The sequence below is a fragment of the Pyrgilauda ruficollis genome, unplaced genomic scaffold (assembly GCF_017590135.1).
Source record: "Pyrgilauda ruficollis isolate IOZ18807 unplaced genomic scaffold, ASM1759013v1 scaffold100, whole genome shotgun sequence".
Lineage (NCBI taxonomy): Eukaryota > Metazoa > Chordata > Aves > Passeriformes > Passeridae > Pyrgilauda > Pyrgilauda ruficollis.
The window spans coordinates 281375-304141 of NW_024508102.1; the positions used below are offsets into that span (position 1 = coordinate 281375).

Here is a 22767-nt window from a genome sequence, read left to right on the forward strand (position 1 = left end):
TTCTACACAAGGACAGGAGCCTGAGTATCCTGCTCTCGTGGGGAGGGAAAGGGAGGAGGTGGCAAGCACGACGTCCATGTGCATGTGCAGGTCTTGGCTGTGATGTGGGGCTGGGCAAGAGACCTCTAACCAGGCTGGAACTCAGGATGAGGGCAAGAGGCAGCAGTGCCAGCCCTGGGAGGGGAGGTGATGCTGCCTGCAGGGGTCACAGCTGAATTTTGGTGTTGAAGTGAAATGCTCAGGCTGGACGCCAGGGCTTTGCATCCAGGATAACGTATTTCTCTGTCAGCCTGTGGCTTATTTGATGCTTGTCTCCATAAAAGCCACCTGACAGCCCACGCACTGCCCTGGGTTTTTGAGGCTCTCCCTGTGTTGGGCAGTGAAGAGGCCCGGGCAGCTCTCACTCCTCCAACTGGGCAGAGCCTCATGTTTGATCTTCCATTCAAATTAGCAGTGCCCAGAATGACTGGGTGCTTCATCCACATGAGCTGTGGTGAGTAAATAAACAAGGCTCTGCTTTCAAAGGCTTTCACGATTCATTAACTTCAAAGGAACGGGCTCTCTATTTTCTTAGCAGGTCGGTCATTCCACAGACTCACTCTGGGTGCTGGAGGTGGTGACTGGTCATGCCAGGACGCTGGGACAGCTGCTGCAGGGCCTGGTGTCACACACGGAGCTGTGGCGAGGGGCAGAGGAGCAGTCCATGGTCAGTGTTATGCCTGAGGAGGAGAACAGGGTAAGTAAATGCATGGGCAAGACTGGTCTGTAGCATTCCCTGCTCCAAAGAGCTGCTCCATCGGTGCCATCCAGCCTGCAGTGTGCTCCAGGCACCATCAGACAGGGTTTGCCAGCCATGGAGGGGTTCCAGGTCCCCCCTTCTCTGCAGAAGTCTGGAGATGGAGGCAGGGGGTCTCGCCTGCCCTGCCCTCTCCAGCTGTCTCTCCTGCGTGGTCCCTGCTGTCCCTGTGCAGGCACAGGTGCTGGGTGTGAGCGGGAGGCACTGGGGCTGCTGCCGTGCCTCCCAGTGCCCGTGCTGGGAGGGAGCTCACCTCTCACGTGGCAGTCCCAGGAATAACTGGGAGCTTTGCATAATCACGGGAAAAATCACTGTCCTGGGATAACCCTCAGTGCCAGGCTGGCTCACCTCATGGGAAGCCCTTTTTCTGAGGGAACAAAGACCTGTTATAGACATATTTATTGGCAACTTATTTTGGGGTTGATAATGCAGCTCGGCCAAGCTCCTGGACTTGTAGAGAAGGGATCAGTGAGGGGCTGTGTGCTGCTGGAGCCTCCCTGGAGCTCATTTCCTCTCCAGCCACAGCACACAGGGGACACAGCCCTGCACGTTGTCACTGCCCAGTACAGTGGCACCCGTGGAGCCCCAGGAGAGAGGTGAGCTTGGGACAGGCAGTCCTGCTCCATGCTGGGGTATCTGCAGCCGGCAGAGCTGGCCCTGAGCCCCCACATTCCCCAGGCTGTGCCAAGGAGGATGCTCAGGAGCAGTTCCAGCCGTCTGGAGATGGGGTAGGGGTTCCTTTCTGGGGTGGGTAGGGGGTTCCTTGCTGAGGGACAGCAGCAGGACATGGGGGCCACGGGAGCCCAGGGCCCTCTGTGAGCTACACCTGCTCCAGCAAAGGTGAGCCTGTGGCTAGTGCTGAGTCCTGGTGACCCCAGCACTTGGCTGTGCTAGGAAGATCTTTTATCCCCCAAAAGAGCACAGCTCCCAAAGGCTGAGCAGTCCCCAGTTAGCCCCTGGCTATCTCCTCGGGCTCTGAGGTGGTGAGAATGCGTTTTGGATAGATACAAGTAAGCAGAGCAGCGAGCTGACCCTTCGCTACGCCCCCACCTCCATAGAAACAGAAGGCAAACAAACAGGCACAAGGCAGCCCTGTTAGCAGGGTGACAGCGTGTGCTTGGCTAGTCAACCCCTGCTTCCAGTGTTAATTGCTCTGCTCCTTCCCAGATTAATTGATGAGTTGCTGTGTGGACCTGCAGTGCCTGCCTTGCCACGTGGTGTGTGTGACCCTTTGGCCTCCGTGGCCACCTGGGCACAGACATTGTGGGGACATCCTCCCTCCCACGTGCCCACTGGTGCCTGTTGGAGCTGAGCAGCTCCTGCCTGGCACACATGGGAAGGGGATCAGGCTGTAGGTTCAACTGCAAGCAGGAGTGAAGTTCAAATAGTGAAATTAAAACCCTGAGGGCAGACCTGGGTTTCCAACCAGCAGCGTTTGTGCCTTCCCGAGCCCTTGGCCAGGTGTGGTGCACTGGAGAGAACTGGTTTCCCATCACAAGACCCATCCCATGCTGTGGCATCAGCCCGGACCTGGCTCCATCCCTCCCTTCCTCACCCAGCAGACCGAGAGGCTCCTGCTGGAGCAGCTGGATGTGCCCGAGCACCCAGCCTCAGAGGGAGCCCTGCAAATCCAGCTGTGTTAGTCACGGCAGCCACCGGAGGCCAGAAATGGTGCAATAACACCTAAAAATACCCACGGTGCGGCGAGCAGCCCCGGTTTCCATCACCCTGCAGAGGCATCTGTGTGCTGTGGTGCGGGAGAGCCGGCGGAACGCGGCCGTAAATCTGCGCCGGGGCTGTCACCGGCACGTCAGGCGGGCTGACGCTTGACAGGCCTGTGGAAAAACACGGCGTGACATCACGCAGAGACACCAGCCCACTGATTAATCTCCGAGGTCAGCGGCTGCTTTATTTATAACCAGGGAAGGGTTTGAGGTGGGGTTCTACAGGAGTGGAGCAGCCTGGGCTGCCTGCTCCTCATCCCGGAGCAGCTGCACACCTCTGCCTCCTCTGGACGCTACCAGAGAGGCTGAAATGGGGCTCAGGGGCACAAAGCCCAGCCTAAACCAGCACTGGAGCCCCAGCTGGAGGGACCGGTCCCACTGTGGCACCGTGCACCTTGTCTGGATTCCAGCCGTTCTCTTTGCTCCTGGAGTTTCTCCTTACCCTCCCCAGCAGACACAGCTCAGCTCCCCCCAAAACACAGCACATCAAGATTGAAATGTTTTGTGAAACTCTGTCAAGCTCTGGAGGAAAGGGAAGGTGGTCCCCAGGGCAAAAACATTCTATTTCTTCAATTTCAAAACAACGTTTCCCATTTCCAAAGGCTATTTGTTCTGTGGTTTTTAACATTTTCACTCTGCTTTATAACACAAACCAAAATTGCAGTTGAAATAATATATTTTGAGTTTATCAGTTTGAAGCATTTCAAGCCATCAATTTCTCTAGGTTTTATTTTACAGATAACCTGGAAAGCTTTGGGGTGGGTGATTCTGAATTGGAACAGAAACAGGTTTCAAAATGTTTTGCAAAGGCAGAACTTCGTCCCTGTTGCCAAGTGGGAAGTGGCCAAGGGAGAAAAAAGCCCTATCAGGTATATCTCTAGCATTGTTTCTAAGTGGAGAATTTTCCCTGTGATTAATGAAAATGGGGAAATAGGGCCAAATCCTTCACGTGCTTTGACCGCAAGGCTCGCACAAACACGCCGGCCGGGCTTTGGCTGGAATGAGCAGGTTTAATTAGCTCTCTCCTATCTAGGGATGCGGGTTGCTGCTGCCAGTGCAGGGAGGGATTTATGTTTCCTTTTCCTCAGGAATATGATCGGTGTCTGGGTATTAAGAATAATCATTTCACTAATGTAAGGCAAGTTTCTTGTCCTCCGCTGCGGGTAGCGAGGGGGACGCTGTGAGCCAGGGCTGTGGGCCAGGTGGGTTTCACCTGCAGGGTTTCAGCCTGGCAGAGCTGAGGATTTAATGCTGCTGCCATGAGCCCACGCTCAGCTCCTGGGCACAGGGGTCACCTTCTCCTGCCTGGAGGTGACCCACCTGGGCAAAGGTGACCCACTGCCCTTGTGCAGCCTCACCTCAAGTCCTGGGGAGCACCACAGTACAAGGAAGTTATAAAGCTGTTCGAGGCTGTCCAGATGAGGGCCATGAGGATGGTGAAGGGTCTAAAGGAGCCACATGCTGAGTGGCTGAGGTGATTTGCTTTGTTCAGCCGAGCGAGGAGCAGCTCCTGGCTGGTGGCATCCCTGCAGCAGCTCCTGATCAAAGTTCCCACAGGTGTTCTCTGCCCTTCGAGGCAGGTAAGGCTGTGCCTCCCCAAACCTGATCCATCCTTGCTGCCTGCTCCCTGTTGAAGCCCAGCGTGGTCACTGAGTCCTGATGAATCTCCACTGAACTGCTTGAGGTATTGCAACTTAGCATGGTGGGGAATTTGGAAGGAGAAAGAAAGTGGAATAAGCGAGGAAGTGCGGAGAGCCCCAGCATAACTCCAAACTAGGGCAGGAAATGCACCACACATAGCTCTAACCTTATCATCCAGGATGGTTTTTAAGTGCTTCTTCAGTGACTCATCATCCCTGAATGGGTTTGAAGGACTGTCTGCCAGAGAGGAAAGGCCAGAGAGCTCAGATCAGATAACAGGTTATTACAAAGCCCTCACGCTGCCCTGGGGCATCTGCCAGGGCAGCAGCCGGGGCTGGGGAGGCACAAAATATGGTCTCTCAAGGGTGGTTCAGGTGGTCAGGGGGTAGAGAACAGGGCCCCTCTCTCCTCCTACTGATCACAGAATCACAGACGGTTGGGGTTGGGAAGGACCTCAAAGATCATCGTGTTCTGACCCCCTGCCATGGGCAGGGACACTTCCCACTGGAACAGGGTGCTCCGTGGCACGTCCAGGCTGGCTCAGAAGAATTCCAGGAATGGAGCAAGGTTCGTACTCACTCCTGGCCAGTCTCATTCCATGGGCACTCTTGGTGCCTCTTGCCACCTTCAGAAATTTCCTGTGAAGTTTAGTGGCTCCTTGTACCCTGCCTCCCAGAGTCAGGTGAGGATGGGGGAAAACACAGTCTGAAACACACATTACTGAGCAAAACCACTGCAAAAAGCCCTCTCTGTATTGTGCCTTACATGAAAGATACTGCTGTGGTTCAGAGGTTAACTTTTATCTTAAGCTCAGCTAGAAGCTGAAGAGTTTTAGCATTTTTTAAAATATCAGAAAAACGTAAAAAAAAAAAAAAGGATAAATTCTGATCTCTATGTTGGTATTAATGGGGAGAAATTTAATGGAAAGTCTGTAGAAGCTTCTGATTTACTCTTGTGTGAGATTGGATAGAAATAGCCCAAAGAATCTCATTGCTGCTGCCCAGATTCAGCTGCACAGTGGAGAGCTATTAATGCTCTGTTTTCTTGCCTTTGGTCAATACATCTTGCAAGGCAGGAGGAAGCTGGATTATGTCTGTGAGTGTCCCAATGTCATGCTATGCTGGATAATGAACTGTGGATAAATTGGATCAGCTTTTCAGCTGCCAGCCTCTCAGAAATCCAACAAGGAGTCAGGGCAGCAAGCTGTGCTTTCAGCCTTTCTCTGATAACCTGTGTGCTGCTATTGTGGTGATTCCAGGCTGGAGCAGGTGAAAATCATTGTTAACCTGGAAAACGTACATCTCTCTTTAGCTTGGTGCCTCCCTGTGCCTTAAAAATGTCTGGTCTGGTGCAAATCCACTTTTCAAGGAAATAGAGATGTAATGAGATCGGCCTCTTGCTGAGCTGAATTCAAGCACTGCTTTTGACCTGGTTATTCAGTTAATCCTGGTGGTGAGGAGTGTGACAGCAGAAGCATCCAGCCTCTCTGGAGGAATGCAGAGACCCTGAGGTTGGGCACCTAAAGGTTTGTGTTTCCATGGAAATGGAAGGTTTGATCCTTCCAAAAGAAGAATATTAAAGACCCGCACTCGGCAGCAGGGCCCTCAACCCTGGTGTGGAGAGGACCCTCCAGCTCGTCTCCTGCCCATCTGCTGTCCTGCTGGACACCCCTTCCCTGCAGAGAGTGCCCAGAGGATCGGCCCCTGCTCCCCGTGGGCTCCAGCCCGCTCCCGGCGGTGCTGCGGGGTCCCAGCTCCCCCGGCAGTGCCACACGCTGTCCCTGCTGCAGGGACACCTCGGCTGCGGCCAGCGGCTTTCAGCAAGTCTGGCTGCTGAGGTGAGGGTGAGGGCAGTGTGTGCTGCTGGGACAGGATGCTGAATTAGCTCCAGCCCTTCCAGTGGCTGCAGCCTCTGCTCCTGCCCCTGGGATGCTCTGCAAAGCTGGGGCCAGCTTGAGCACCGAGGAGCCTGAATCATTGAAATCTTCAAATGATTTCTGTTGGAAGGGAGCTTAAAGCTCACCTCCTTGCAAGGCCTGCTGTGGGCAGGACACCTTCCACTGGACCAGTTTGCTCTCAGCCCTGTCCAGCCAGCCTTGGACGCTTCCAGGGACGGGGCATCCACAGTTTCTCTGGGAAACGTGTGCCAGGGCATTTTTGCACAAATAATTTCTTCCCAACATCTACTCTAAATCCTGCTGTTTCGGTTAAAACCTGCTGCCTCCTGTCCGTGTGCAAACCCCCGCGGCTGGCAGAGAGCCGAGCCCGTTCCGTGGCGCAGGGGGAGCTCAGCCCCGCGCTTTCATCGCGACTTTAAAAACCCCGGAGGCTCACACCCCGGGGGCGCTGGGAGCAGGGGGGCTGCCCGTGGCCGGGGTGTCTGTATTTTCATTGGAGCTCCCGGGAGCGTAATCCTGTTAAGGGCTGAGCGTCTGATTCAGCTGTCCTGCTATATGGCTAATCCTGCCAGCGGGAGCGCGCATTGTCCCGCTGCCCCGGCCCCGCTGCCAGCCCCGCTCTCCGCCCTCCGGGGAGCGAGCCCCCAGAAAACCTGGGAATTGTGCAGGGCTGTGTGGGCTCCTTTGAACTCTGCTGAGCCGCTCGGCCCCCCGGGCACGGCGGGCACCCCGGCCAGAGCACGGGAAATTCCGGCTTTGATCCCTTTGTCGGCTTTTGGGGCTCTGCTGTTCAATAGATCACAGCCAGGGAGTTAATTTACTCATTATCTCTACATTTGCCAGGATTTAAGTGCCGTTTTTGCGCACGTCCTCCCTTCATTTGTGTGATTTGCCCTTATTTCGAGGACCATTGCCCTCCTGCCGCGGCTGGGTCTTGCAGGCAGGACAGCCTGGTGGGGTCGGTGTCACTCCTGGCTGCCTTGGCTTCTTGGAAGGTTGGAAATGCTCTTTAAAAATAAGATTGCTACAGAAGAGGCCATCTTAGTTGCAAATATTTTTTGGTAACATGTGGGTTTCCCTACTTCTCCACTGAAAAAATAAAAATAATCCAGTGCTGATGAATAAGAAATACGTGGATAGAGCTGGCAATAAAATGGGTGGGTTCTTCTGGTAACTGTGAGGGTGTGGAGATCCACGAGAAGTCCACAGTGCCAGGGACACTGAAGGTTTCACCGTGCACCAGCCTTGCACTGGGTTAATTTTGGCCATTTGATTAAATTTGGCCACAACCCTTCTGCTGAGCAGATGCTCCAGGAATGCCCATTTCATCACTTTCCACTATAACCTGAGACAGTGAATCTGGGGTTAAAAGCCTGAAGGAAAGCTGATAAATGTGTATAATATAAACTATTGAAGACTAAAAAATTCTGAAAACACTGGAGAAAGTAAATACAATAAATTTGGGGCGACATTTCTCTTCCTATCTCAGGTTTTCCAGCAACAGCTTTCCACCCCTGTAAGAGCCCAGAACTCCACATCACCTCCAGACAGGGTGGGCTGGAGGAGATTGATGGGTGCCCTTGGCCACTGCTTTGGTCTGCACGGAGTATGTTGTGGCTATGCAAAGCATGGTGAGGGCTTTTTGCTGTCTTACCTGGCTTTTTTTGATGACCAATTCCCCCTTGGCTGTCGGAATCCTGCCTGCCAAACCTGTGCCTGCCCAGGGCTGTGGGGATGGCAGCGGGCACTGGGCTCTGTGTCCCTTCTGGTGCCACTCGCAGTCCCTGGGGTTTTGTGAAGATGCTGGGATGCCTCCAGGGCCCTGCCCGTCGCTGTGTGCATTCGGCATGGTCCTGTTTACCCAGCAGCGCCGGGCACCCGAGCCCTCTGTCAGGGTGAGCTGCTCCACGTTCGCTGTCAGCCTGTGGGGCCGTGGGATGAGCATCCAAGTGACCCCCGGGCACGCGGCCTCCCGCGGGGCCAGCGCTTGGCTCCCCACCAGCCTTCCTCCTCTGAATTTTGCCTGAATGCTTTGCAAATCAGCCAGCAACCAATTTATCCCTGAAGTATTTTGGAGATGTCACTGTGGGAATGTTAATGGCGTGCGATTCCCCGCTCCGGCGCTGGAGCACGCGCGGCCGTGCAGCGGGCAATGCAGCAGGCAATGCAGCCATGCAGCAGCCAATGTGGCCATGCAGCGGGCAATGCAGCAGACAATGCAGCCATGCAGCAGGCAATGCAGCGGGCAATGAAGCCATGCAGCAGGAAATGCGGTCATGCAGCGGACAATGGGGCCATGCAACGGGCAATGCAGCGGTTGATGCAGCCATGCAGCGGACAATGGGGCCATGCAGCAGGCGATGCAGCGGGCGATGCAGCCATGCAGCAGGAAATGCAGTGGGCAATGCATCCATGCAGCGGGTGATGCATCCATGCAGCAGACAATGCAGCCATGCAGCAGGAAATGCGGTCATGCAGCGGACAATGGGGCCATGCAGCGGGCGATGCAGCGGGTGGTGCAGCCATGCAGCAGGAAATGCAGCCGGCGATGCGGCGGGTGCTGGGACAGCGGACAGGGGGACAGAGCTTTGCTCATGCTGGGGCACCCTGGCCCTCAGACCCTGCTTCCCCAGGGCGCTGCTTGGCCAGCTGGCAGAGGGATGGAGCCATTGAGCTGGCCAGGATATCGTGCTTTAAACTTGTTATTTTTGGCCGGGGCTCCCAAGCGCCCTCTCCCCTCGTGGCACTAAGCAGGGCTGTTTGTGGGAGCTGACAGACACACAAGCAGCTCTGGGCTGCTCCGCGAGAGCCATGTCCCCCAGCAGAGGGAGGAGCACGGGGGAGCTGATGAGTAACACCGCGCTGGGTTTTACGGGCTCCCGGCTGCAGCGTCCCGTGTGTTCCCCTGTGCAGCCCCAGGGCAGAGTTTGGCCCCAGGGCAGTTTGGCCCCAGAGCAGGAAGCCGTGTTGGCTCCAAGAGCTGGCTCCCAGGAGCTGGCTATGGAGCCGGGGCAGGGGGCCGGGCAGGACACACCTGAGCCCCTGTCCCTCCTGCTGTGGCAGCCAGAGCTGGGCTGTGGCCTGCTGGTGCAGCCCAGGGCTTGGGAGGAGAATGGGGAACGTGTGTATTGGCACTTCCAGGGCTAGTGCCGCTGGTGAGCTCTCAGCCACACTGGAAAGCCTTATGGAGAGATCAAAATGTCTCCAGTCTACCCTGGCTAATCTGAATCTGTTACTCTGCAAGAGACTGTTGTGGTCTAATCGGTGCCCTTCACTTGGAGCCGTCTCTTGGGGCACCTTGGGAGGACCCAGGAGAGAAGTGGTGTTTCCTCAGCAAGCTGCTGTGTCATTAGAACAGCCCGTTGGCTCTCACAAACCACGCTCAGTAAATCTGTGTGCAGTTTTATTGCAAGAGGGATTATGAGATCCTGGCGTGCAGTTAAGCCCACGTGAAGCACATGTAGACCACAGCCTCCCTGAGCACTCCTTGTTGCTCGCTGCCACATCTGCCCAGGGGTGCTGCCCACGCGGGGGCCTGGCTTCAGAGCTCTCTGGAGGAGCACAGGCACTGTAAGGTGACCACACAGTTCTGAACAAAGGAGCAGCTAGCAGGAGGACCATTGCCTCTCACAAACAGCCTTCTGTGGCCAGTGAAGAGCTGCCCACACTCTGCTCCCAGCACATCTGCTCCCCCCTGCCCTGTCCCAGACTTGGCAGCCTGTCACTCGCCGGGGCAGCACCTGGCAGGTCAGGCACACGGGCACAGCTATGGGCTGATGCAAATGGCTGTTTCAACGGGCACGTGGCCTGTTCCTGAGTGGCTGACTCTGGGAATAATCCCCCAGACTGGGAGCAGTTTGGCACCCCAGCCACTGGGAAATAAAAGGCAGGGTGGTGGTGGCTGTGTCTGTCCTGCACTGACTGACTGTGCCCGGGCTGTCACCTGCTCCCTGGGCAATTCTGACCTTGTGTACTTTCAAACCCCGACTGCAACCTGAGTCCAGAGCTGGTAGAACCAGCAGGTGGTGAGGGTGAGGCTGGCAGCAGGAGCATGACACCATTCCTGAAATGATGCCCTTGACACCCCTCGTTTCTTGGATGTCACAAGCCTTGGAAGGACAGGCTGGCGTGTGCCAGGGGACGAGCTGCTGGCCTGGCTGCTCTCCACGGGCTCTTGGAGGAGAGTTCCCCTCTGGGTGCTGCTTTTCTCCAGCACTGATCCCTGTTTGACCCCATCCCTGCTTCCTGCAGAGCTGGTCCCGGCAGTGGCGCTTCCAGGGCCGAGCTGCCAGCCTGGCCCTCCGCTGGAATTCCCGTTACAGTGTCTGCAGCGAGTTCCCATCTGTTCCTTCATTCATGTGATTAATCTGCCAAAGAAATTCCTGATGTAAACACAGCATTATCAGAATTTACTCCGGACTTGGCCCCTGGATTCCCTGCCAGCTTTTGCTGGAATTGCACTTCTGCTACAGCAACTCTTCAGCGCAAACAAACCAGCTGCAGGCAGGGCGGGAGGCCACGGGTGGGCTGGGGAGGCAGGGATGCTGCAGGTCAGCCCGGGAGAGGCTGCGGGTGCGATCCTACAGGGATCAGCTGTTCCAGGGCAGCCAGGAGGCAGCGGAATGCCGCGGCCGCTGGAACGTTTCAGCATTCTGGAGCGCGCCAGGAAAAAGACCTGCGGCAAAGGCGGCCGCGATCCCTGCCCGGTCCGCACGGCTCCGGCAGCGGCGGCTCCTCAGCAGGACCCCGAGGGACAGGTCCGGCTCCGGGGACCCCGGCACGGGTTCCAGGCGGGGACGGACCCCGGGGTCCCTGCGGACAGCGGGCTGGGGGCTCGGCACCGCCCGCTCGGTGCCCGCTCCTGCAGGCTCGGGACGGACAGACGGACCGCGCAGGGCGGGCGCGGGGACGCGGCGGAGCCTGGGACGGACCCGCAGCGCTACCTGCTGGCTACCGGCCCGGCTGGGTACCGGCCCGGCTGGGTACCGGTCCGGCTGGGTACCGGCCCGGCTGGGTACCGGCCCGGCTGGGTACCGGTCCGGCTGGGTACCGGCCCGGCTGGGTACCGGCCCGGCTGGCTGACCTGGCTGGGTACCGGCCCGGCTGGCTGGCCCGGCTCGGTACCGGCCCGCGGGAGGGGCGCACACCTGCGGGAGATGCGGCCGCTCCCAGCTGTGAGAGCCCGGGCTGGCAGGGGATGGGGATCACAACCCACGTCGCCTTTCAGAGCTCTGGGCTGTCAGCATCACTCAGTGAGGGTGTTACAGGGGAGCCTCCAAAATGCTGCTTTTCTGCTGAAACAATTGCGTTTTGACTTGGGTTTTGTGGCAAAGGGCTTTTGAGAGAGCTAGAGATGCTGGCAAGAGTCAGTGTCACATCAACTGTAAAGCAAGTTCCCAGCAAGGCAGGAGTGGGATCCAGGACTGTCCCTCAGGCACAGGTGAGGTGGGTCATGGGCTGACCCTTGCAGGAATTTCCCTCTTTAACTTGATGTTGAAGTGATGCTTGTGGATGTGCAGTTTTGTGTAGAGCTGTTTGCACCTACCAAAACCTCTGCTGATGCAAATAGCCAAAAGGCTCCCAGTTGTTTATTTCCTGACCCTTCACGGGCAGGAGCAAAGCACTGCACCTTGTCCCCCTGCAGCCTGTGTCCAGGGGCTGGGATCAGGATGCTCCAGGCTCAGAGGAAGTCTCTCATGAAAGGTGTTTTTTAAAAGACACAATTTTCCCCCTGGAGCAGCTGTGGAATATTTCAATGTATAAAGTAATTTTCCCAGCTATTATGTCAAAGAGAAGTTTTTAATACAGATTATCTCCTGACTTTATAGAGCTTTTATCTCTTTTCATTCTGTGGAAGAAAAAGTCACTTCCCACTTGCTCCCCTGAGCAGCATTCCAGCTGGGATGGCTCTCCCACACCACGCTCCATCCCGCTGTCAGTGCCCTGTCCTCTGCACGATCTGCTGGGGCCTTGCAGAGCCCCGGTGCCAGTTTGTGCCCCAGGGCACCGTGACCCTTCCTGCCGGCTGTGCTGGGGGATAAAAACCTGCCCACGCTCAGCAGGGGGAAAACTCACCCCGCATCCAGCTGGGGCTCCATCCCTGTCTTCTCCCAGACCTCATCCTGCCTTTCTCTCCCTCCCTGCTCCCCTGAGAGCTGGGGATGGGCTCACGGAGGGGCACCCAGAGCTGGGTGCTGTGCCCAGGGCGTGAGCGCTCCTCCATCCTCGCTCCTGCTCTTCCCTTGCCTCTTCCCTTGCCTCCTGCTCTTCCCTTGCCTCTTCCCTTGCTTCCTGCTCTTCCCTTGCCTCCTGCCCGCTGTGACAGCGGCCACTGCTCCAGGGGGGCTGCAGGAGGGACCCCAGGGCTGCAGGAGGGGGTCCCAGGGCTGCAGGGCCCCTGCACTGCTGAGGGGGGCTGCAGGAGGGAGTCCCAGGGCCCCTGCACTGCTCAGGGGGGCTGCAGGAGGGTCTCCAGGGCTCCTGCAGTACTCAGGGGGGCTATAGAAGGGAGGCTGCTCCAGGGCTCCTGCACTGCTCAGGGGGCTGCAGGAGGGTCTCCATGGCTCCTGCACTGCTCGGGGGGCTGCAGGAGGGTCTCCAGGGCTGTGCCCTGCCCCAGGGCCCGGAGGCGCGGGCAGGGCAGGATCCCAGCGCCGCTCCCACAACAGTCCGCAGCCATCACTCGCGCGCGTGAGCTCTGTGTTTGTTTTTGTAATCCCCCTTTTTTTTAATTGTGATTTTAGCAGTGGTGAAAGGTGCTGGATTGACAGGCTGTGGAGACGGAAGGGCCTCTGAACTCCACAGAAGTTTACATTTACAAAGGACACAGAGAATAAATAGAAGACAGTGTTTAGAGTCCTCTGTAGACACTTCAGACTTGCTTATAATTCTGCAGCAATTCCATCACCTCCAAAGTGATTGATGCTCTCTATAAAGTCTTTCCTTAAAACATTTTCCTATGTGTCAGGGGAAGAAGTTTATTACACTTTACTGAAAGGGCAGGATTTGTCTTGAGCTGAAGGCTGAGTCCTTCCCAGCCCTATCCCCTGGAGAAAAAATAATCAGAGTGCTGGAAAAAAGGAGCCTGACCCAAGGCAGGCGTGTGGTTTGTGGTTAGCCAGGTCGAGTGCTGGGTGTGGGGATGGAGCTCTCCCTGAGTGCTCCAAACAGGGCAGGAGTAACAGATTTTCATCAAACTGTTGTTTTCTAAAAGCTTACATTTTCTGTCAGTGGAAACATGAGATGAATTTGCTTTTGACAAAGAGAATTTTTTTTTTTTTAATTAAATCACCAAATACATTGAGAAGAGACTGCTTTGGGATAGAGCCTCTTGTGTTCTGATAAAAGTAGCAGAGATCACAGGTCTAAATTTCATTCTGTATTTCCACTGAAGCAGTTGTTTTGGTTTGTTTTTAGCATGGGAAATTCAAGGCGAGGTAATGCTCTTTCTCCCTGTGCCAGGGCATTCCCAGGGCTGTGGCACCACGGGGCTCTGTGGGGAGCTCAGCTGCCCTGGTGCACTCACAGGAAGGCAGTGCAGGTGATTTGGGAGCTTGGATGGGTTTTTGGGTGCTGGAAGCAAGGTTTCCCTTCCCACACAATGCTGGCAAGGGCCGTGGTGCTGCAGGGATGGCCAGCTGGGCTGGAAGTGGAAATCTCCCTGCTTTAAAAGAAAAGGAAAATTATGTAAGGGGTCACTGAGCAATGAAATCATCCAGAACGGACAGAGATTTCACCTTGGCAAACACTGGGATACCTTGGGGATGTTAATTTTATAAAACACCTGAAAATAGCTCACATCTCACCCCCCAGCCCTGGCTCTGGGCCAGCCCCAAGGTTTGCCCAGCGTGGCAGAAGACACGGCAAGAGCAATGAATACAAACAGGGGCGTGTGAGGAGCCTGTCAGGAGAAATCCATCTCCTCAGCCGCGGGCTGGCTGTGGAGGAAGGCTCTGAGGAACCCCAGCGATGCCCCAGGGGCTCTGCAGCCCCGCTGGTCCCTGGGCAGGGGGAGCTGACCCTGGGGAGCAGCCTCAGTGCTCAGGGCCAGCACACACAGCCTCCCAGCCTCTCTCCTGGCTTCTGGAAGTGGACCTTGAGACAAATCCGAGGCTGCTTATTTCTACAGGCACATAATGGCTGGACTTGATGGTCTTGGACATCTTTTCCAACCTTAAAGATTCTCTTTCTGTAAAATTCTTGGGAAGGGCAGACAATGGGTGGGGTTTTGTGCCACATCAGGCTGCTGTGAGCCCTGGATCCCTATTTTTGCCCCTCTGCCAAGCAGTTTCTCCATGTGGGTGAGCCAGGCTCCTGTGAGCATCTGAAAGAGGCAGGGCCCACCTGCCAGGGCTCCCCACGGTGCTGACATTTGCTCACCTGAGCCTTCCTGCAGTTCGTTTGCCTCTGACACAGCAGCTGATAAAATACCCAGCATCTCTGAGTGCTTGCTGAGCAGTCAGCCCACGTTTCCAGCCTCAGCACAGAGCCCCTTGGCCCTGGCTGTGGAAACACGGAGCAGATCCCTCCCCCAGTGAGAGAAGATGTTGTTTTCTCCTCTGCAGTTTGGTTGCCTGGAGCAATGAGTGCACGGGGGCCTTTGGTGGTGGCACTGGTGCCACCCTGAGCCTGTCTGGTGGCTGGGCTGGATCTTTGCATCAGCTTCACTCCTGCCTTGGACAGCAAGCTGGGGGTGCTGGGGTGAGGCTGGGGGTGCTGGTGGGAGCTGGGGTGTCTCCCATCCCTGGGTAGAGGGCTGTGACATCCCTGGGGCCAGGGCTGTGACATCCCTGGGGTCAGGGCTGTGACATCCCTGGGGTCAGGGCTGGGTTCTGCTGTGCAGCCACAGCCACTGGTGCTGATTTATCACTGGCAAGGCATTAGCTGTGTCTGCCTGCATTTAATCTCCACTTTGGTGTTGAGGGAGAGCCCGATGTCAGCTCAGTTAATTGTCTGCTAAAGACTCTGCTCCTTCCTTCTTTCGTGCTAGATTCACCTTTTCTCTTTTCCTTTCTGCAATGCCCTCAGGTAAAAGACAAACGGGAACATATAAAAAATGACCCGAGTCCCTTAATTTGAACCAGAGGAGACAATAACAGTCTGGAGACAGAGCTGGATTTATCTTTTCTCTCCGATGGAGGCCCCTCCTCCCGATGGCTGTGGGACGGGGCGAGCAGCATCTGAAGCAAATTGAGGCTAACCTTTCATTCCACAGGGATCTTCCAGCAGGGTTTGCCGGTCCCTGGGACATCTGCAGCCCTCATGTTGGATTTTGGCAGCCTCTGAGCCCATTGTCAGCCAGTTCCATTGCATTAGCTGGTAATGGACAGAGGGATGTGTGCCAAGTGGGCCCATGCAGTGGAGCCCTGGGAGCTCTGGCCCTGGGCACGGCCACAGAGCTCGGGCAGCTCTTGGCTGAGGACTCACATCGAGGGCCTTGCCAGGGTCTGTTTATCCAGCCCAAACTGCAGCACTTTCCTTCTCTGTGCTGTTCTCCTCGCGGGTGCCTGGGCAGCGGCTCAGGGAGGAGCTGGGAAAGCAACCAGGGGCTCGCCCTGACGGCTCATTCACAGGGACTTCTCCTTCTTGTGTCCAACAACACGGAAAAACGAGAGTGATGCATATCAAAAGGAGGAGCAGGGAATCTCTGGCTTGGGAGCTGTTGGACCAGCAGCCCAGCAGGAGAAGCTGAGTGTCAGACTCACGATGCTTGTACTGCATTCAGTGTTTATGGGGTTTGCAATTAGTTTGTCCGAGTTTTGAGGTGCTTACTGTGCCTCAGTTGTGGCTTGGTTGCTGTTACAAACTCACTTTTATGTCCATGCTGATTCCATACCAGTCCACTGCCCTCCTGGCCATTCCCTTCCTTTCAGTTCTCCAGCTCATTTTCTGATTTGTGATCAACATCAGACAGTGACCAAGGAGTGTGAGCAGGACCCTTTATAAAACCTTTAATTGCATTTCATAACCTCTTTCCCTCAACCACCTTCAGTGTGTTTAGAAACTTCCTCGGCCTTGTTTGCTGTTTTGGGGTTGTGCTGTGCAGGGCCAGGAGCTGGACTTGATGGCCCCTGTGGGCTCCTTCCAACCCAGCACGTTCTGTGATTCCATAATTCTGTGATTTATTGTGCCTCAGCTGGGGGAAGGACAGGTCAGTGAAGTGTCAGCCCCATCCCTGGAACAGCCACATCTGCTGACACCCAGGGCCTTGGTGCTCTGGAGGGTGCCCAGCAGCAGGGTCAGTGTCTTCACAGAATCCCTGCTGTGTCCTGCTGAAGCCCTGATAAATCCCTGCTGCAAGTTTTTTAGAAGATTCCTGCAGCTCTTGCTGCCTTTCAGGGATTGTTTGTTTGGTTTTAGCACAATATAAGCAAACTGGAGGTTGGAGGAAATTGCAGTGCCCCCAGCAAAGTGCCTGACTCCTCCGGAGGAGTGTTTGCACACAAACAGTAACAACAAAGTCATGGCTCCATCCCCGGGATGGGAAGTGTGCACTGATAGATTTCATCCCCTAGATCAACAGCTTTTCATTTCCATCCCTCAAATCCAAGCCTCTTTCCCAGGAAGTTCCGCAGTGGGTGGCTCCAGAGGCTTTGGAGAAGGAAGGAAGGAAGGAAAGAAGGAAGGAAGGAAGGAAGGAAGGAAGGAAGGAAAAGGCTCTGTCCTGGGATTTTGGCTGCCAGCCTGGTACCAGCAGGGACTCAGATTGTCTGGTTCAGGCTGAGCCCAGCAGCGTGCTGTGGGTTCTGTGGGTGCTGTGACAGTGCCAGAACATCAGCAGCAGAACATGGCCCTCCCTGTGTCACCTCAGGCAAGCAGAAAAACAAACAAACCCAGGATAATGGCCAAAGCATCTTCTGGGGGACTTGCAACTTCCTAACTTTATTTAAAAAAATAAGGAAAAAAGTAAATTTTCTCTGTCAGAGCGCAGCTATCATCACGCAGTGGCACTTACAAATATTATAAACAATGGTGTCAGTTTATGGGGCTGGAGGCGTTTTCCGGTGGCTCGCTCAGCTTCCCTCTCCCCAGCGAGCTGGAAGCAGGGCAGGATGGCCAGGATGAGCCTGGGGAATGAGGGACAATCGGAAGGGTTTGTGCAGACGCCGGGGTCTCCATCCGTGCCCCATCCCCGCAGCTGGAGCCGCTCCCGCACTGCCGCCGCTGCGCGCAGCCGAGGTGGGACGAGCCCGGCTCCCGAACCCTCCCCGGCAGCCCCCCGGCACTCGTCCCGGCCTGCTCCTCATTTTCTCCCACCTCAGCACTTTCTCTGCCTGCAGCCCCGTCAGCTGGCAGGCTGTAAATCAGAGCCCGGGCCTGTGTGGCCGCGCTCTGCAGCCGGGAGGACGCTGTTCTGGAGGGGTGGGGAGGAATTATCTCGGCAGCAAAGGAAACCACCCTGGCGTGTGCTCTCCGCTGGCCCTTGCCGCACGCTGTTACACTTCCCTGCAGGCACAGCTGCTGTGGGAAGGATTTTTCCCGCAGCGGAGCGTCCCGGCTCGGGGCGGTGCCCGGGATGGATGCGCCCCTGCCGGGCCGGGCATCCTCCGCTCCGTGCGGCTGCTGCGCTAGGAACGGAGGGTCTGCTCCGTGCCTGCTCCGTGCCTGCTCCACAGCGCCGAAACCCACCCAAGGCCGCCCCATTCCGCGTGTTCGGGGCTGCAGAACACGCGCTGCAGCTGGATTGCTGGCGCTGCTGCTCCTTACCTGGCAGATGGAGCGTGTAAGGCACACCCTGCAAAGCTCTCACATGGGGAGGCAGAGGATTTATAAGATCAGTACGTGACTGACAGATAAGGGACTCCCACAGAGCAAAGACAAGAGCAGGGGAACCACAAAGCTCTGAGCTTGGACCTGAATCAAGGAATTCACAGCCCCTCTTGTTCAGGCAGGTTATAGCAGAAAATTTGCCAAATCAACCAAATGCCATAAAAACTTTCTTGAGTCAGGGTTGGGGCAGAGATGGGTTTATAAAAAACACCCACCAATAGACCCGTGTCCCACCCTGGTATTTATGAGATGCACGTGGAGGGTGTTGATAGCAGAGGCATTTTTGGAAGTCGGTGAAACAGAAAAAGAGATTCCTCTTGGTGAGGAGGGGTGGTGACTTTGAACGCATTGAGGGCAATGAAGGAGATCATTCCATTGTTCTAAGATTTCCATAACTCACTGTGCTTAAGCGCATAAAAATGTAGACATTCTGGCAATAAAGTTTGGGTAATTTTTGAGTATGAATCAAAAATCTCTCCCTCGTGCTCCCCTCCCCCTTGTTCTGCCTTTTGTTGTTGCTGCAGGCGCTGCCCCCCCGCTCGCCCGCTCCACCCCATGGCCTCACGAATGGAAAAATGTCTTCAGCAGAAACCTCCCAGCTTCTCCCTCTCTAATCTGCAGCATCTGTGCCCAGCCCCGACGCTCTTCCCCAGCTCACGCTCACGAGCACGTGCAGGTCCAGCTTTTCCTGCTCAGCAGGTGGAGGTGGCACTGCCCCGGCAGCCTGGCCACCTGCGGCGGTGTCACCTGCCACCTCCGTGCCCGGGGCTCCCTGCCTGGGCAAGGGGCAGGTCCTCAGGCACAGCTGCTGCAGGGCACCCCCTCAGCAGAGCCACGGCCCGGCAGGTGCCTGCCTGCTCTCTGCTGTCCTGTGCAGGCCAGGGGGCAGGTTTGGGTTATTTTTATTTCTTTTTGCCTTGCCCTGTGTTTTCAGCCTGTTCCAGGGATGAAAAGTTCAGAGCCTGCAGCCGTGCTGGCGGAGCCGTGGTGGCACAGAGTGGGAATTCCATCCTGCCCCGGGTCTGAGTGCTCTCACTCCTGCCTGAGGGCTCCCAGCAGGCCTCGCACTGCACCTCTGGGCTTGTTCCTTTTTGTCTTTCCCCTTTTCTTCTTCTCTCTCTCTCTCTTTTTTTTTTTTTTTTCAGTGAACAACTTTATTTCCCACTTTGACATTTTCCAGACCCACCTGGGAGCCTGCTTGCCAGAAGGAGAAATGGCACAAGAGGAAATACATCTTCACAGCCTCGAGAGAGGAGAAGGTTGGAATCCGAGTCCATAAACAGCGTTGCTGTGCAGTGAGCAAAGACAGAGCAGGTTGGGCTCTGGAGAGTGTAACCCCACCTCTGCTGCTCCACTGCCAATTAAAAATAAAGAAGTGGAACTTGTTTGTTTTCCTCTCTCAGACTGGGGATGCCGTGCAAGGAAAACCCCTTTCAGAATGGGGAGCTTTTGTCTTGGGGCCTCCTGGGACACACAGTGGCTCTGACCTGGCCTGGCTCCCTGGGACCTGCCAAGAGCCACTGTGGAAAATTCCCATTTCTGCCCCAAACCATCAGCCCAACTCCTTCCACCAGTGCACGACCCCCCTGTCCTTGTCCCCAGCTGTGAGCTGTGTTCTCCTCCTGCCACTGCCCTGCCCCTGCTGCCTGCTGGCAGGGAGGCTCAGCTTCAGCCAGGCAGCACTGCAGAGGGTTTAACTTTGATTTAAACAGGTTTTCTCTGGCTTTGCAGAAGGCAGGTTACTGAGGGATGGCAGTGAGCAGCAGCTTCACTTCCTTCAGTGCATTTTTTCTGAGCATTGTCACAGTGTCCATGCTGACAGCTCAGAAAACGTGGAAAAGTCAATCTGACAGACTGGTGCTTTATTTTATAATGCTCAGTGCCTGATGTTGATTACAGCTCCTTCCCAGTGCTGCTAACGCTGACACCTGGTAACCCAGGGCTGTCCCCGAGTACAGAGCACCATTTACTCTCCCACCTTCACTCAGCAGAGCACAGAGCATTTTTCTGTTCCTGAAACGGCCAGGATCACCTGTGCATTTGTCACGGCCAGCACTGGAGTGATGGATATGGCCTGGGCAGGGAGGAGGAGCTGCTGGGCTCCAGAGCCCATCCCCACAGCCCTCGCCCTCCTGCCCCACCACAACTTTCAGCCCTTCACCTTTTTTTTCCGACTCACTGAGCAACAACTGTCATGTTTATACTCTTCCCCCCCAGTCCTGCTCTGCTTCAAGGATTAAGCTTTCATCCTTCATTATGAGCTTCTCCCCCAGGCAACTTTTTCCACGAAGAAAAAGGAATTTCTGGGATTTTGCTTTTAAGAGATTATGTTACTAAGCATGTGTGTGTTTGTGCCGAGGTGAGGAGCTTTCCCACACACACGGGTGATCTCACATCCCGGGGCCATGTGTGAGTGGGGTGGTGTGGGGGGACGGGTCCCTGGTGCTGCCTGTCCCTGGCAGCTCGTGCCCTTCCTCCCCTTGTGCTCCTGCATCCTCCTCTCCCACCAGGGTGGGGCACCCACCAGGGCTCCATGGCCCCGTGGTGTTCCCCTGGGGGCCAGGGTGGATCCCCCACCACACTGGGGTGTGGTCACCCCTCTGGGATGAGGGATACAGAACGGGCATCCCTGGGGATCTGGGGTCTCATCCTCACTCCCTAATTTGGGGGCCACGGCCCTGCCATTTGAGCCAGAACCACCAAATATTGGGTGCCCTGCATGAGGCTGAGCTGGGGCTTTCCCTGTCTCCAGCACCATCAGGGTGCCCCTGGGGGGCTCAGGGCTTGGCAGAGCTGGGAGCCACCCCCTTTGCCTGGGGGCAAGCTGGCCTCGCCGTGCTCTTGCCTGTGCTCACACCAAAGCTCAGCTGCTCACAGGGAGCTGGTACCACGCCTGGAGGCTCGGCCAGCCCAGGGCTTGGCTGCACGGTGACTGCTGAACAAGGTTGTGCTTTCATTGGCAGCAGCTCTTGTTATTAAATCCTTTTCAGGAGCTCATCTAAGCCCAACAAATTAACATAAGGGAAGCACAACAGATAATGTCAACCGACCAAAATAATCCAAGTCTGTAGTTACAGCAGGGAAGGCATAAACACAGCCCAGGAGGAGTAACTGCAGCTTGTTCAGCATCTGGGCTGCTGCTGCTTAGCAAGCACTCCAGCTCTGCTGGGAAATAACCGAGGGAACGTCAGGTGCAGCCTCTGAAAAATCCCAGCCCCGGCCAAACCCTCAGGCTCTCAGGGGTGCTGGTGCGAGGCTGCTCAGGGGACACTCGGGGACATGGCCTGACAGGCGTGGGGGGAGCAGAGGCAGAGCCCCCCGAGAGCTGGGACATCCCCACCCCTCTTCACATCAGCCGGGACGAGCCAGGGCTTCACCCGCTGAGTCACGGCGCTGAGTCAGACCCTGCTCATCCTCTGTGCACTAAATGCTGCTTATTCGAGTGCTCGGGGGCAGCACAAAGACGTGTTCCTGGGAGACAAGAAGCTTTCCCCCTGCTTCAACTGTAGCCAGTACATGCAATAATTAACAATTAAATGCATGACCAGCTTGCTGCTTTGCTGCGGGAGCAGCTGCCATGATCCTGCTGTTGGGAAGCTAAATGATTCCCAGCTTTCCCCTGCTTTTTGACAAGTTGTTTTCAACTTAGAAGTCAATAAATAAAACTAGTAGCTTCTGCTGAGCTTAAACTCAGCTGGAAAAGAAGACTGAGAAAGGGCTCTCAGTGGCACTGGAAGCCCAAGCGCATGCAGCCTTCAGAGCCCCCACCAAAACACCCTGAGCAGCAGGTCTGTGTCACACATGCAGACACACTATTGTGGGTATTAAAGAGCCTAAATCTGATTAAAGCCTTTCTATCCCCACCAGTGGTCAATTCCAGAAACCAGCTCACCCAGGAGGCTGAATTCATTTCATCCCCAAAGTCTAATTAAAGCCATTAGTGTATTCCTTGTCTTTCTGATAAGATCAAAGCATTCCAAGAGCCCGGCATTACCTTATTTTCAAGACAATTATACAACATATAGCATCGATTTATTCTGCCTCCAGCTGTACACATTTATCTCTGTCTATCATCGGGTAATCGGTCCCATCAGACACAGCCCAGCCCGGGCTCTCAGCTGACGGGTGCCTGCACTTGCCAGGCCGGGTTTCTTTGCCACCCTCACTCAAATTATCGCCCGAGGCAGTGCCTGGAGCCCGGAGCCCAGTGCCCACAGCCGCGCCGGGACGTGGGGCATGTCCAGGCCGCTGCGGCGCTGTTCGGGTGGCCGCGGTGGCCGGTGGAGGAGTCGGGGTAGCCACACGGTCCCCTCCTCTGCGCTGTCCCCGCCTGCCCCCGCACAGCCCCAGCTTCCAGCGGTGCGGGACCGCGGGTGTGCGGCTCCATGGGTGGCAGTGCGAATCCATGGATGTGCGGGCCTGTGCGGGTCCATGGATGTGCGGGGCTGTGCGGATCTGTGGGTCTGCGGGGCTGTGCGGGTCCATGGGTGTGCGGGGCTGTGCGGGTCCATGTGTGTGTGGCTGTGCGGGTCCGTGGGTGTGCGGGGCTGTGCGGGTCCGTGGGTGGCTGTGCAGATCCATGGATGTGCGGGGCTGTGCGGATCTGTGGGTCTGTGTGGCTGTGCGGGTCCGTGTGTGTGTGGCTGTGCGGGTCCGTGTGTGTGTGGCTGTGCGGGTCCGTGTGTGCGGGGCTGTGCGGGTCCGTGGGTGTCCTTGCCCTGGGGACCCGCTGCTGTCCCAGCTGCCCTGCCCAGCGCTGCCGGGGCTCCCGGGCACGGCCGGCTCAGCAGCGCCGGGGCCGGGCGGCGGGGCAGCGGGCACGGGGTGCTCTCCCCTCCCATAAACATCTCTCCAGCAGCTCACGGCCCCTGCAAGAGCAGAGCTGTGAATTTTCATCTCTCAGCTAATCAACTCGCCGGCTAGTCCAAACTTGTCAGGAG

General features: G+C 56.2%; 1 long non-coding RNA gene across 1 annotated transcript; it reads left to right on the forward strand.

Annotated features, from left to right (window-relative positions):
- The first annotated feature begins 544 nt into the window (after nt 1-544).
- LOC121353633 lies at nt 545-19212 on the forward strand. Its single transcript, XR_005955145.1, has 2 exons — nt 545-736; nt 19008-19212. It is a non-coding gene; the product is annotated as an uncharacterized LOC121353633 (long non-coding RNA).
- The last annotated feature ends 3555 nt before the right edge of the window (nt 19213-22767 follow it).